Consider the following 17,047-nt stretch of genomic DNA (forward strand, 5'->3'; position numbering starts at 1 on the left):
AAGGGATGCAACTTAAGTGATAATACACTCATGCCAGAGTTTATAGCTATTCTGCTAGGAAAGAATCAGGAGAGCATAGGAAAGAATTAGGAGAGTGTTCAAATGATTATTCTATTTTAGTTTTTTACTAAATTGCAGACATTGTTGCTGTATTTGTAGATTTTTTTAGCAACAAGTTGATACAGCTACCGAGTGGAAAGCAACTCACTGTTGGCAAGGACCTCCATACAAAACATGAGCTCTGGTCATTCAAACCGACATGTTGTGAGCTAAGATAGAATAGGGATTTTTCTCAGAAGGAACTTGTAAATTAGTTAGTACCAGGGAGAATTTTGGTGGCTCCCAGCGGACTTGGGACTGTTGAGGTTGAGATATGTGTCTCATGAAACGCATCTAATGCTGTTCGAATTGTTGTAATGCTGCTAGCTGAACCAGGAAGTCCACACCGGAATCCATATACCCTGGAAGAAACACACTCTCTGGCCATCCTACCTCGACTGAGCCGCAACAAGTGCCACGAGGCAACTAGCACGCTTAACCAGGACGGTGCTGGCTTATTGGTTTTCAGCATTGGTCTTATAGTGATACAGCTAACTGCAAGGCAGTGACTTTTACTGCAGCACCTTACAGGGGTCCCAAATGTGAGAGTGAGTCAGCCAGGGTGTAAAGATCACTGTGATTTAAGGGGCCTGTTGACAGTGCTTCAGCCAAACCAATAAAAACAGCCACATACTACTGCCATCTGTTTTAAGCGGATATGTTGTTGTTAAGGACCTTAAGGTATATGATTCACCCATGGCCAGCTCTGAAGTCTGAACTACAGAGAAAACAATGTTGGACTCAAGATTTGCGGGTTAACTCTTGACTCTGCATTCAAAAACGTTGGACGTGCAAGGCTGGTCTAAGATGGGTGTACAACACTCAAGGCCTATAGCTTTTCATCCTCCTAGAAAAGAGGAATGACAGCAGCATCTTTCTAATCATATGGGATGTTCTTACTCTACTATTGTTAGTGGAGATTGTATTTTCTGTGGTTAGGAAAGTGTTTGTGGTCAGAACCATTTACTGCGAATTTATGTCGACAAAAGTCTTCATCTGCTTTCCTAATTGTGAGCTCTGATTCCTTACATCCTTGGAGTGTGGCCTATGGGAGCTTTTTGTGTCCATAATAGGGACACAGTTTTTCTCTCAGCACACCACTGTCTCTAACTAAGCTTCTTCATAGGCGGGAGAAAGGGAGAGTGTCAGTTAGAAACTAGAGATAGGGACATTCTGTTCTCCAGAGGTCAGTGCCCTCCAGGAAGCTGTTCCAACAAATATGGACAAGCTGTTTATTTTAGATAATCATTAAGTGAAGGGAAGAGATAATAGGGGTAAGTGCTTTAATGAAATGTCCTGATTATACTAAAACCACCACTTTATCTCCACACAATCGCATTATACTCAACAACACAGTGCAATACACAAGCCAGCAATACCTTACAAACATACAGTAGCTTTTGAAAGTATTTCCAAATCCTTTGCTTTCTGCAAATTTGGTTGTGTCATAATTCATTTTGCCGTCGGTCTCCACAATACCCCATAATGACACGACCAAAAATGTGTGCAAGTTTATTGAAAATAAAAACAGAATATTCGCATGCACATAAGCATTCAGACCAGATACTCAGTACTTTGTAGAAGCACTTTGGAAGTGATCACAGCTTCAATTCGTCTTGGGTTTATATCTACTAGTTTTACGCAGCTGGATTTTGACAGTTTCTCCCATTCGTGTAAATCTTAAGCTCTGTTAGATTGGATAGGAAGCATCTATGAACTCTGATCTTCAGGTCTCCCCACAGATGTTCAATTCTGGGCTTTGACTGGGCCACTCAAAGGATGCCCATAAACCACACAAGTGTTGTCTTGGCTAAAAGATTCATCTTCACCTTAGACTGAGGTCCTGTGAACTGGATCAGGATTTCTTAAAGGATCTTTATGTTTTTTCCCCTCAATCCTGAACACTCTCCCAGTCCCTGTCATTGAGAAGCATTCCCATAGCATGATACTCCCACCACCATGCTTCCCTTTAGGGATGTTATCAGCCAGGTTATGAGTAGTACCTTTTTTCGCCGGATGTAGCACTTGGCATTCTTGCCTTATATTTTGATTTTGGTCTTATCAGACCAGACAATTGTTTCCTTCATGCTCTCAGATTCCTTTAAGTGCTTTTTGGCACTCCAGGCTGCATTTTATATGCCTTTTACTTAGCAGTGGCTTCTGTCTAGCTACTCTACAATGAAGGCCTCATTGATGGAGTGCTGCAGAGATGGATATCCTTCTGGCAGGTTCTCACACCTCTGCAGAGAAACTATGAAGCTCTGTTAGAGTGGCCATCGGTTTCTAGCAACTCAGTTTGGCTGGAAGGCCAATGAAAATACTTCCTAACTTCCATTTCATAATGATGGAGCCCACTCAACTCCTTGGAACTTTCAATGCTTCAGCAACTTTTTTAGAACCATCCCCAGAGGTCTATGGTGAGTTCCTGAGGCTTTGACATTCACTTTCATCCACCTGCTTCAAAATGTTTTGAAAACGATATTCAGGGATTTTTGGATATTTTAAAGATATATTTGTTATTTTGTGTACAAAGTCATATAATGACTCCATACACTAACCCGTGCTTGTTTCCTCACATGATCATGAATTGGATAAACTTATTGCACCAGTCTTTACACCATTGTGTTTGGGCAGGAGATACTTATTATATCTCTTACTGACACCAGTGTTCGAGAGAGAGGCTGCACCTTTTTCAACCAAACAAGAGAAAAGATTCTGACAACCAAACCAAAATGGCACGCCTTTTCCAGTGGGGAACTCCATGAGTTGTGTCATACTTACAATCTGCTTTGCACTATCCAAAACAATCTGAGTGAAACAGATCAAGACGTAGAAACGTGCCAGTTCTAGCACCACTGCCCCCCCCCCCCCAAACTCAACGCTTCACCTCAACGGCAGTGAGTTTTAACCCTCTAATCTGAGACACCACGTAGGTGGAGTTAATGACGAAGTGTACACATTTACAAATATCCTTGATAACACTCGGTAGTGTAAAAATAATTTGTTAGTGTATAAAATACATATTTTTACGTATATGTCAGACAGTACCATGTGAATGTTTGTCCACTGATGTGGATTTTGTGTAGGCTAGATGTCTATGTTGAGACATCCATTACTGAAATGTTGAGAGCGTGAGAGTGTTTCCTTTTTATGACTGTCACACTGATGCAATCCTGACATGTGATCGGCAGTAATACGGTCGCTGTGAAAGCCCTAGTTGTGTGTAGTGAAATCTTTTATTTGTTAGTTGTTAGGTTGTTAGTTTTGTGTAGTCAGCCTGGTAACTCCCGGTCTCCTGTCATTAGCTTTCAGTAAGGACAGGGTGCTGGGTCTGTGATGATCACTATACCACTGCCGGGGTGACTGAGAGCAGTTGGTGGAGGCCTTCTCCATTCTTTCCCTGCTCCATAGGACTGGGTCGTGCCATTACAGTGGAATGTGCCGAGGCGGCGTGTTTTCGTCCCAGTCGGAGGATGTAGCTTAGGCAGAGATTATGGGGCTGGAACACCATTCTGTTTGGCCAGATGCTCTCCTACACAGAGTAGGGTGGGAAGTAAACACTGCTTCCCTATGTGAATTATCTGGCTGTTTCTCTAGGACTCCCATTGGCCGGGTGTTAATCAAGGACATTCAGCTATGTCTAAGTGGAGTATGCAGTAGTCTGATGCCCTGTAGTCGTGTTGCCTAATTTAAAATATTGATGGTACTGATCATTCCATCCACCTCTCTAGCCTGATCAATCTGTCCTCCTCTTTAGCCCGATCATTCAGTCCTCCTCTTTAGCCCAATCATTCAATCCTCCACTTTAACCAGATCAATCTGTCCTTCTCTTTAGCCTGATCATTCAGTCCTCCTCTTTAGCCCCGATCATTCAGTCCTCCTCTTTAGCTCGATCATTCAGTCTTCCTCTTTATTCTGATCATTCAGTCGTCCTTTTTATTCTGATGATTCAGTCGTCCTTTTTATTCTCATCATTTAGTCCTCCTCTTTAGCCTGATCATTCTGTCCTCCTCATTCACCATATTCTTAGATGACATTCTGAAAAGGCATTCTCATTGAGGCCCCATGATGTATGGTACTTCACACCACATGTGAAAAATACCCAAACAAGTGTTAATTCATGATCAGCAATCTATTAGGCATATTGATTTCTAACCTCTAGAACTCAAACCCTGTTTGTGCTGGCCAGTTGCAACTTTCTATGCGAGACACCTGGGCTAATCCGCAAATAGGATTCGAACCCTGCTTTCCAGTAAAGTTACCATTATTTTATTTATTATGGTGTGTGACCTCTGGTCTGGTCAATGTCTCTAATGATGCATGCAAAACATCTCATTAACTGGAGTCTCCTTCAAGAGCAATGAGTTTCTCATTCATCACTCACTTGGGACATTCTGTAGGCTACACCAGAAACAGATATGTTTTTGCTAGAGACTGTGAAATTCAAATTCATTAGGTTATTATTAGTCCAGTAGAGTCATTCAGGCCTTTTTAAAATCTTGCTTGTTTACATGAGCACAGAAAGCCAGCTTTTACAAACTGGTTGGTCCTGCCATCTACTGACCAAAGGCAGTATTTCTGGAGGACTTGCTGTGATTTGAAAACATAGATTTCTTAAGAACTGGTCCAAGCTACATTTTTTGGTCGCACTGCAACTGGGATGCCTGGTTCAGTGTCATCTATCAGCTATTTCCTGTTCTTCTGCGCCTTGTCTGAAAGTGGTGTGTGTGTGCGTTCTTGTGTGTGTGTGCGTTCTTGTGTGTGTGTGCGTTCTTGTGTGTGTGTGCGTTCTTGTGTGTGTGTGCGTTCTTGTGTGTGTGTGTGTGCGTTCTTGTGTGTGTGTGTGTGCGTTCTTGTGTGTGTGTGTGTGCGTTCTTGTGTGTGTGTGTGTGCGTTCTTGTGTGTGTGTGTGCGTTCTTGTGTGTGTGTGTGCGTTCTTGTGTGTGTGTGTGCGTTCTTGTGTGTGTGTGCGTTCTTGCGTGTGCGCGTGCGTGTGTGTGTGCGCGTGCGTGTGTGTGTGCGCGTGCGTGTGTGAACAATGAACACATTCATGGTGAGGGTGTAGACTGGAAGTATGGCTTCATCCTGATAGTAACTAGGTTTCTTGTACCCTGTCAGGTTACAATACCAGAAGATGAATGCACCTTCATTCAACACTCAACTAGTTGCTAAGTGTACCTCTATGACTTGCCACATGGTGGCAGTATTAATCATCTTAACCAGTACCTTTGTCCCCTCACTGGCTCATTGGAAGCTAAAGGAATACCCCCATCTCCCTCCTGAAACAGCACCACAAAGGGGACAAAGCATTAAAGGTATTGAAGCTATTGTACCTAATTCAATTACTTTAATGCAGTTTATTTAATTTTATTTAAAAGGTCTTGATGGGTAAGCAAGTGCCTTAGGCTCTGTCCTTCACTTTGATCTTTAAAAGGCATGTAGTGGATTAATTCTCCCACTTGAATTAAATGGATTGAATATGGTCTGTGTTAGGTCTTTACCTCCTGCCAAACAGGTGGTGGTGTTGCAGGACCAAAACAAGACAACGCTGCAGTGTTCACTCGGATTCAGGGTTAGTATAGGCTCTTGAGTTCAGAAGGTGTTTTATTCGAACATAAAACCGAAAATGCAAGGGCGGACAGTGGACATTGGGTGACACTGTGCGTTGCAGTGTGCCTCAGGTGGCCAAAAGATCTTCAAGAGGGAAGAAAGGCTGAAATACTGACAGCTTTTTTTCTAAGTGGTTCGCATGGCAACGGCAGGCAGAGCTGGATAATGACCAAGATCAAGTGGTCTGCCATCCCAGGTGACATGTTCATCTGCTCCCACAGCCTCTGAGGACATGGGCGGGCAGCCATTGCGGAGGCTCAGATGATTCGCCCACACACTAATTATCAGAGGTTTGATTTGCCCAAACACTAATTATCAGAGGTTTGATTCGCCCACACACTAATTATCAGAGGTTTGATTCGCTCACAGACTTATTAGACATGCCAGTTAAGTTAGTGAATAAACATCACAGAAAGACTGTTAACTTTGTGTCAAACGCTTATCTCTGCGATTTTCAGGAGGTTGTGTATCTAATGTCAGGTTTAATAGAGCCTAGCTTTCTGTAGCCTGAGGGAATAAGAATAAGTCTTTATACTCTTAGTGGCCAGCTTGAATTCAAAACACATTATTTTCCCCATGTCAGTGTGATCCACAGTAGATGGTTAATTAATGTTTACCCCCTTTGCATTTTTAGAAGCCTATCAGTTTTATTAAGATCAAAACCAGATTGGTCTAATACATTTTAATAGAGGACTACCATTATGCTTTTGAATCATGTCACTGAATGAAGCTATTTCTCCACATTCGATTGGTTGCATACTTTCTCTCCTCATAAAAACCGAGGAGATCTCAAGTCATTAAATGTTTAAAGAATGATAGTTGCCTTAAACGAATCAACCAACTATCATACTATCAAACTGATGGGGGAAGTTAATGTAATTGGAAGCTCATCTAGTCTCTGCCATTGTATCTTATTATGGATGGGCCTCATAGCCAAATAAGGGGTGCCCTCATCCCTCCTTAAGGCAAAGCTCACTGAGAGGTTGCTCCTGCATTTTCCAGGGTAGATCGCCCTTGCTCTCTCTCTTCCTCAATTCAATTACTCTGGGATCTCCCACTGACTGGAAGGATTTTCATCAGTTTGAGCTTTTGCTGTCACATTTTCTCCTCCACAGTCTTTATTGACAGCCTGAATCACAGTAAGTAGACAAAGCACTAATGTTTTAACTTGGTCTGTTGTTCTCTGTTATTTCTTTAGAAGCTTTCAAGTTAATTTACACCTATAGTGGGTTTTGAGGGCTACATTTCACATACGTATTCCAGATACACAGTAAGATGCTTGTGTTGTCCATATGAGAAGAGAGAGAGAAACTGAACATTCAGTACATTAGTTTGAGAGTTCTAGTTAACTTTGAAGGTTTGGGTCAATTTAGTTTCACCTATTCAATTCAGGAAAAATACAAACATTCTGATTCGGTTCAGTATTTTCAAATAAGGAAACATTTTAACTTATTTCACTTTCTGAATTGACTGGAACTAAGCCCAACCATGGAAAATGGCATACTATTAAAGACAAGAACCTATAAAAAACTATACATTGATGTTTTTAATGTTTAGCTACTTTCTCTTGAACGCTATTCATTATGAAATACATTTAAGGACAAGTAGCTTACTGTATATGTACTGGATATGCATGTGAAATGTTGCAGGGGGCCATCTACATGTATATCTGATGAAGAGTTGTTAACAATTTTGTGCTGGGAGTCCCCGTGAGATCTCTCTGCCTGCATGTTAATGGGTTCCAGGTTGGCTCTTGACTCTGGAGGGACTTGCCCTCAGCTCTCACTCCTCCTACACTACTATCAACATAGTACTACTATCAACATAGAACTCCTACACTACTATCAACACAGTACTACTATCAACCCAGTACTCATACATTACTATCAACACAGTACTCCTACATTACAATCAATACAATACTCCTACACCACTCTCAACATAGCACTCCCCCCTCACTATTCTCAATACAATACACCTACACTACTCTCATCATAGTACTCCCCCTCACTACTCTCAATACAATACTCCTACATTACTCTCAACATAGTACTCCCCCCTCACTACTCTCAATACAATACTCCTACACTACTCTCAACATAGTACTCCTACGATACTGATGTGAGATTCATTTCAGTGTTACACTACTGGTACAATACAATGTGCTGTATACTATGCATGCACTGTTTTGGGATTACAACTGTAGCTTTCAGACCTTTCCCTCTCACTCTCTCGCTTTCTCTCTCACTGACTCACTCTCTCACTCTCTCAACCTGGACACACCAATTAAGGCGAGGCTTGTTAAAGTGTGTACAGCGGTGTTGAGAGGGGAGGGTCTGGCCCTGTGAAATTCAACGGGAGATTATGATCTGTGTGTCCCCCCTCCTGCCCCCCCACACCCTCCTCCTCTTCACCCCTCCTCCCCCACGCTCCCTCTCCCTCTGCTCCCTACAGCTGGCCAGTCTCAGAGCTTACAGACAGCATCTTAGCCATCAAGTCCGTCTTTGGCCCCAGTTAAACAAGCTGCAGTTCTATCAGTACTGTCCTGGCAAACCTTCTAGATCTTTCATATTCTCTGGCCTGTGCCTAGGTTGGATTGCCCTCAGTTTCATTAGCTCTATAAGAATTATGTTGTTATTACTGGATGATCTGCATCTGGTGTATGACTCATAAGAGACATAAGTATAGGCTTTTAAATGTATAGAAGTATAGGCTTTAGGGTTGTTTTCGGAGTTCCGAGATTATAAGTTCAAAGAACTTATAGTTCTATGCTGTTCAAAGATCTATGCTGTACTTCATGTTGACCTTTCTGAAGGATCAGGGAGTTGCTAGGCCAGACTATCAGCAATTATTGTTAGTGTTCACCAAACAGATTTACGGCCCCTCAGAGGACCTGTTGAATTGTGGGAATGATTTCCATTATTGTTAGAGCTACAAAATGAGACTTGTAGTTAGGGTGCTGACTGCTATCCCTGATGACCTTTTCCTGTGTCTGAGGCAAACATTACAGAATAGTCCAGAACAGTTAAACTGAAAGTTCAGTAAGTAGCCAACAGCCACGACAAAGATGTTGAAGCTACATCTCCCTTAGGGTTACTGTAAGTTGTTCCATGACGTTAAGCTGGATGAACCTAGATCATTCCATGGAATGTTAGAAATCCACGAAGGCCACACTACTATTGGAAAAGTGCTACTAGAACCAGGCAATATATCGTGACAAGGACTTAGGCCTTGAGGATGAGGAGTGCAAATTTTTCATATTCATAGTTTCCATTTAATTTCTGTGAGCCGATTGTCCAGGATCTTTCACGTAACTTAAAGTTGTTTTTAAGGAACTTCATTCCATTGCTATGAAAGCTATTCAGATACCAGCCTTTCTAAACAGCATTAATTGCTGGATAAGATGACAAGGCCTGGCCTGGACACAAACTATTTAGGCAACGCTGAAAAAGTCCAGACATCCAGTAAGGCATGGGTAAATGTTACTATTTGAAGACACAGGAAGAGCAGAAGACAGGGGTTTTGGAGAGGCTGTGCCTGTCCCTGTGAAATACATGTTATTACAAATCCGCCGTGTCATTTATTGACTTCAGTGGCGGAGTGCACAGTGTTCTGGCCGATTGTCTCCATGTTCATACATTAGGTGCAAGCTGATTGTTATGTTCTTGTCTCTGGAGCAGTTGGTTGTTTTTTTCTAGGGGTCTCCAACAGGCTTATTGTGAGCTACTGGTAGCTTGCAGGCCATTAATGAGTAGTTTTTTTTTAAACTTTTCAGAAGTACATGCTGTTTTCACTGTTCAAACAAAGAAATCTTTATCAGATCCTGCAGGCTTCCAGCTACTCTCTAATCAATGCAGAATTCACATTACGCCATCCCTGCTTAGACGTCATTGGCTTAAAAAGCTCAAACTATTTTCCAGCATCGGTCTGTGTGGTGCATTCGTGTTGATGATCCCTCACTTGCTAATACTGCGTAATAACTGTGTCTTGGTGGAAACATATTTGGAACTTTCCCCAGAACATTCTCACAACAGCCAAGTAGGCCTACCTGAGATATATTATGAGTAGGTACATCATTTCTACATATTATTTAGTATTTTCATCAAGTAAAAGCAGCAGTAGGCTACATTAATTCCTAACCGGCACATTGTTCTTTATTTCTAGATGCACAATGTTTTCTATAAGAATAATGTTGCAGAGGAGATGAGAAGATTTGGCCTTATTAAAACAGCCAAAATACATCCAGCACCTTGCAGCACGTTTGATTTGGTGGAAGTAGCTCCCATGTTGAAAGGGGTTAATTGTGCTAATGCTGAAATACTCTTTTTGACCAGCTGTGCAGAGCGGGTTGATTCTTAAGGGTGGCCTGAACTGCGAAAGAGTGACATGAGAACCCTGTCACTTGATATCAGAGCAATCTCAAGAGGCACTGTCTCTTTAACCCTTCTTTAAAGAGTTTTCTGGGATGCGATCTGAGACCGGAACATCCAACAAAGTCTATTTCAACTCAAAGAGTTATGAACTACACAAGCATAGCGATACAGCAGTATATCTGACCTATTGCAAAACACAGAGCCTGGCGAATAGTATATAGATCTATGCGGAATGAGACAGAAATGGATCTCAGTCCCTCTGTTAGTTTAGTTTCTAGATCCCGTCATCCTGGAACTTCGCTATTGTAGAGTAGTGTAGTGAAAATACTGACTAGGTTGACTTCTTTTGGCTTCTAGGTTTCAAACCCTTTAACATATCATGCACCAACATTTGACACGGTTGATGTTCCCCTCCTCCCTTTCCCCTCGCAGCCGTAACACTGGAGCCAGGCAGCACAGAGTTAACACCCGTTGGGGACAGCTGCATTCTGCTTGGGTCACGTGACAGTTGGACAGAGGGATTCAGAATGCTGGATAGATGGTCAGGTCTCTTCTATCAAATAGAGAGGTCATGGCCCACGCACGGCTATGCTGACTCAGACTGTTACAGCACTACCACGGCCCCCCTGCCAATCACTGCCCAGAATGACTGGCTCACAGGCTGGTTGCCAGGCAGAGAAATCGGCTGGGCCCCGATAGCATCGCATTGTATAGTTTACTGCTGCCGTTTGGGTTGAGTATTGGATAGTTGAGAGATTTCATGACACTGAGGCGCACGATGAAGGGGCAATACTGTATTTGATTGCTGCTTAAAATTTCTGACCATTTTCTAAATTATTCATTTATACCCATTGATTATTGGTGATTTTTTAGTCGTATGAGCAGTCATATCCCATCAGAAGCCTGAAGGATTTTTTTTACTGTTTGTATGCAGAGTTATTGTAAATAAACTGTATAGCTTCAAACCATGGTTACAGCTATAATGTTTAGACCATGGGTGGCTTACTGTATATCACAGGTTTTCTTTGTAAGTCACGTGTGTTCACTTTCTGTCTGAAAACACAGTTGCTCTTCCATGAATACCTATGAGTGATGAGATTATTCAGGGATATCCCTGCTTTCCTTCAGAAACATGATAAAATTATTTACCTCTTTTTGACAACACTGTTTATGTTGTTTTTGTGTGTGTCTGACGTGTGTGTGCATGTTTTGTGTGTGTATGTGTTTCGTGTGACTGACGTGTGTGTTTCATATGTGACTGACATGTGTGTGTATTTGTTTGTTTCGTGTGTATGTTAATGAGTGATTTGACTGGTGAGGTGTTGATGTGTGTGACTGCGTTCCGTAAGCACCTGCTGTGTGTCCATCAGGCTGGGCCCATTCCCAAATCTCCTCCATCTGCTGAGCCCGGCCCGGCCGGGCACGTCTCAAATACAGGGCAGTTAAGGTTTCCATCCGACCCACAGAGCCTCTGCCAGTTATCACAAACACATTGCATCTCCCAAGAGGCATGAAGGACACACAAACCCAAACAGGTGCGCACACACACACACACACACGCACACACTTGCCAGCTCAAGACTCAAATGGGCGGCCAGTAAATAGAAGCTGTCTCTAGGTGTTTATGGACTGTGGGGAGCTTTTATCCCAGCCATTCGTCTTTTATTCCCAACACAGTCTTTTGTAAAGTCTGTCAGGTATTTCAGTTACTTCTGAACCTTAATTATGAAGAGTCTTAACTTATTAGTCGTATTCCAGTTGTTACGGTTGAGGAAGCCCAACAGTTTACGTAGGGCCTTTACATGAGAATGGCATGATGATGACCTAAGGCTGTTGCCAGGAAGAGACTGAGGAGAGACATGTTAAGTCATATTAATCCCTCAGTGCTGGCCAGGTTCTGAGTGGGACATTGTGTTCAGAGGAATAAGTGGCATCTATTGTGCTGGAGCCATCTGTGTCTGTTTCCTGCTCGACAATTTCGTAACTGGTGACTCCATTTCTGTTGTAATGTGACCCAGACAAGAGGCCGGCAGACATCAGAAGGCCATAACCCCGACTGTAGTTGACCTTGGTTTGTTTCATATATCTACTGTTGGAATGCAGCCAGCCATGAGGCCATGAGCGCTTTGCAACTGGTCAGTTTTGTGACCGTTGGTTACAGTTACCGCTTTGGCCTAATTTACTGAACGTGCATTTTAGAGCCCAAGAGGCCAGTTTAAAATCTGACAACAGCGAACCGTGTTTTCAGACAGGAAGCCCATCCCATGAGCAAAGCGTTTATCTGGGATGGTGCCGCAGGCTCCGTGATTTTGGGCAGCTTTCATGTAAACAGGACGTTATTTTGCCCTTTTACTTTCAACATTATGTCTATTATGGTTGGACTTGGCTTCAAATGCTTTTTAAAACTGGAACAGGAAAGCGCAATTGAGCACAATGTCTTCGGAAAGTATCCAGAACCACTTTTTCCAAAGTTTTGTTTTTAAAAATAATTGATTAATTCCTTTTGCTGTCAATCAACACAATAGACTTAATTAGAAAGTGAACATGTTTAGAAATTTGTGCCAATTTATTGAAAATGAAAAACATCTCTCATACATATCAATTCAGACCCTTTGCCATGACACTCCAAATTGAGCTCCGATGCATCCTGTGTCCTTTGATCTTCCTTGAGATGTCTATAAAACTTGTTTGGAGTCCACCTGTGGCAAATTCCATAGATTGAACATGATTTGGAAAGGGAAATACCTATCCTACTATTCACAATGTCAAAAGCCATGAAGTCCTAGGAAATCTCTGCAGACCTCTGAGAATTGTCTAGGCATAGATCTGGTGAACTTTATTTAAAAGAAATCCTATAACCTTAAATGTTCCCAGAACATGAATTGTGATTCATTTTTATGAAATGGAAGAAGTTTGACCCAAAACACACGGCCAAGGCAACGCTGGAGTGGCTGTAAATGTCCTTGAGTGGCCCAGCCAAAGCCTGGACTTGAACTTGATTGAACATCTGTGGGGAGACCTGAAGATCTCAATTCACAGACATTACCATTCAGTCCAACAGAGCTTGAGATGATCTAAAGAGACGAATTGAAGAAACTGCCTAAATCCAAGTGTTCAAAGCTAGTAGTGGCATACCGAAGAAGACGCAAAGCTCTGAATTTCAGAAATGCTTTTACAAAGTAATAAAGGGTCTGAATAAATAAGAATTCAGTTTTTATTTTTCAATAAATTCACACTAAAATCTTGTTTTTCGCTTTGTTTTTATGGGACACTGATGTAGATTGATGGGGAAAAAAATATAACTTCTATATAACACAAGGTGGAGAAAGTAAAGGGTTCAGAATACTTTCCGAAGGCACTGTACATTATATTTCATTCATATTTGTAGGCATATTTACCCAACAACCAGTTAGGTCCGGAAATATTGGGACACTGACAGAATTGTAATAATTCTTGCTTTGTACACTGCCACAATGGATTTGAAATGAAACAACCGAAATGCATTTGAAGTGCAGACTTTCAGCTTTAATTCAAAGGGTTGAACAAAAAAATGTATGGAACTTTTAGGAATTGCAACCATTTTCATGCATAGTCTCCTTATTTCAGGGGTTCAAATGTAATTGGACAAATTAACACAATCTTGAATTAAATGTTTTTTAATAAAATTATTTTTAATACTTTGTGGAGAATCCTTTGCAGGCAATAGCGGCTTGAAGTCTTGAACGCATGGACATAACTAAATGCTGCGTTTCCTCCTTTGTGATGCTTGGCCAGGCCTTTACTGCAGCTGTCTTCCGTTGTAGTTTGTTCGTGGGTCTTTCTGCCTTAGGTTTTGTCTTCAGCAAGTGAAATGCATGCTGAATCAGTTTGAGATCAGGTGATTGAGTCTGCCATTGCACAATATTCTATTTCTTTGCCTTAAAAAACGAATTGGTTGCTTTTGCATTATGTTTGGGTTATTGTCCATCTGTAAAGTGAAGTGCTGTCCAATCAACTTTGCTGAATCTGGGGAGACAATATGTCCCTAACTGTATGTACATGTAATTCAGAGTCTGAGAATCGACCTAGAACTGCAGTGTTACAGTCGATATAAATCCCAGATTGCGAGGACATCACCTGTGCACAGCCCTCTTCAGATCACCCCACAGATGTTCAATTGGATTCAGGTCTGGGCTCTGGCTGGGCCATTCCAAAACGTTAATCTTCTTCTGGTGAAGCCATGCTTTTTGTGGATTTAGATGTGTGCTTTGGGTCGTTGTCGTGCTGAAAGGTGAACTTCATCTTCAGGTTTCTAACAGACGCCTGAAGGTTTTGTCCCAAAATTGCCTGGTATTTGGAACTGTTCATTAAGTCAAGGTGGAACCCTCCACCTTGACTTAATTGCCGGTTCCAGCTGAAGAAAAACATCCCCAAAGCATAATGCTGCCACCACCATGCTTCATTGTGGGTATGGTGTTCTTTGGGTGATGTGCAGTGTTGTTTTTGCGCCAAACACCTTTTGGAATTATGGCCAAAAGGTTCAACCTTGGTTTCGTCAGACCATAACACATTTTCCCACATGCTTTTGGGAGACTTAATGTTTGTTTTTGCCAACTTCAGCCAGGCTTGGATGTTTTTCTTTGTAAAAAAAGGCTTCAGTTTTGCAACCCTACCCCATAGCCCATTCATATGAAGAATATGGGAGATTGTTGTCACATGTAGCACACAGCCAGTACTTGCCAGAAATTCCTGCAGTTCATTTAATGTTGCTGTAGACCTCTCTGGAAGCCTCCCTGACCAGTTTTCTTATCGTCTTTTCATCAATTTTGGAGGGACGTCCAGTTTTTGGTCTCTATTGTGCCATCTTTTCTTCACTTGATGATGACTGTCTTCACTGTGTTCCATGGTATATATAATGCTTTGGAAATTATTTTGTACCCTTCTCCTGACTGATATCTTTCAACAATGAGATCCCTCTGATACTTAGGAAGCTCTCTGCGGACTATGGCTTTTGCTCTGAGATGCAACTAAGAAAATGTCAGGAAAATCCTACTTGAACAACTGAACTTTATTTGTGATTAATCAGAGTCACTTTAAATGATGGCAGGTGTGTAATGACTTCTATTTAATGAGTTTTAATGTGATTGGTTAATTCTGAACACATCCCCACACAGCCACATCCCCAGTTATAAGAGGGTGTGCACACTTATGCAACCTAGTTATTGTTGTAAGGTTTTTATTTTTCATTTTTCCCTCTCAAAGATTTCAGTTTGTTTTGAATTGTTCACATTATAGGTCACATTAAAAGTGGAAAAGGTTCTGACATGATTTATCTTTGTCTCATTCTTTTACATCACAAAAACCTGGCATTTTAACAGGGGTGTGTAGACTTTATATCCACTGTACATTCTTGTGTAGCTGTCTGCAGGTACTGTAGGGCCTAGAAATCCCAATTTGGACATCACAACATTGCAAAGTAACAATTTGGTTGACCTGACATGTTTTATTACGAATCAAAGGACCTACTATGATCCCTGAACATGCTGTACTTGTATTCTGAAATGCTCTAGACATATTTTAGAAGTCTGTGAACTGACCTAGGAGAGCACAGTGTTCCATTCCCTCATGGCATAATGTCACCAGAGATGACAGCCTCTAAACTAGTCTGGCAGTAGTGCAGAATGCAGATATATGACTGTACTGGACCGGGCTCCTGATCACGTTCTCCACTCAAACCACTGGATCCAGTCCAACTTATTTCCTATACGTCTGCCATCTCAGTACCTCAGTACCTAAGGGAACAATAATAGAGTATGATGATACGCAAAATGTTCTTCTCTAAAAGGAATCCCCATTCATGCTTGCTGGTGATATTATGGTGAGTTTAGCTAGCCGTACGCTAGCTAATATTGAAAGGTGCAGAATTTTGATACTGTTATTGACTTGCAAAACCCCAGTCTGGTCTTTTGAGTCAGCTTTGCAATTCCCAGAAGTATCACAGTATTGTGAATCTGGGTTTTAAACCTCTGTGCTGTAGGTCTAGTAAAGAGCAGGAACAAAGTGGCAGGGTCATAAGGTCAAAAATGTGCTAGGAAATGGTTTTACTTTAACCGCCTCACAAAATCACCTTCCGGGCTCAGTAAATCAAACCCATTGTCCTGGCATTGCAAATTTGGTGCTCTAAATGTTTTCTTTCTTTTTAAGATGAAATTTTGCACTTGAAGTTTACAGTTGGAGAGTTTTACACCGTACTTTTGTCCAAGCCTTTATCAGACAATACATTTTGCCTCACATTTTGTGTATATAGTGTAACATGCACTACACTAAATAATTATTTATTTGTTTTGCTCTGTTGTTGCTTTCTTGGCTAGTAAGAAACCCTTGCTAAAGAGAGACCCGTTAGGACATTTTTATTGTATTTAGCTCTGGGAAATATATTGTCTTTAAGTGAGTATTCAGCAATCACTAATAGAACTCCCACCCACAACAGCTCCATCATGTAGCCTATACAAATACCATCATAGGGGTTCTGCATGTTCCACCTGCCACCTTTATATAAAGCAGTTCCTTTATACATATCACCAGTGATTTTACTTTAGGCCAGAATAATTTAACAATGAATACTTAATGTGGATTCGTATCATTACTAATTCAATAACGTGGTGAATTTACATGAAACATTGTAGACTGTTAAGAAACGTTGCATGAAACATGCAATAAAAAAAGCAATGAAATTGATTGTAGTCGTTTAATTCACAAATTTCAAAAATCTATTTTCCACATGAGCTTTTATACGTTTCAGAAGCAGCTCCATTCTACCACATGGCACTGTGTGTATACATGGTCATGGCGAGTACATTTACAGATGTTCCCAAGCAATCGCTCATACAGAGTTTCCACACACAAATGTGGCTACGCATGCTTGATCAATGAGCCCCCAGGTCTTTATTTCTGGTGCTATTTGACTGGCGAATTCTGGATTTGTG

At 41.5% G+C, this 17,047-nt stretch overlaps 1 protein-coding gene across 8 annotated transcripts in view; it reads left to right on the top strand.

The window, feature by feature from the left end:
• plce1 (phospholipase C, epsilon 1) overlaps positions 1 to 17,047 on the top strand; it is a 66,454-nt gene that overhangs the window by 14,351 nt on the left and 35,056 nt on the right. The window lies entirely within an intron of this gene.

The sequence above is a fragment of the Esox lucius genome, chromosome 5, assembly GCF_011004845.1.
Source record: "Esox lucius isolate fEsoLuc1 chromosome 5, fEsoLuc1.pri, whole genome shotgun sequence".
Taxonomy (NCBI): domain Eukaryota; kingdom Metazoa; phylum Chordata; class Actinopteri; order Esociformes; family Esocidae; genus Esox; species Esox lucius.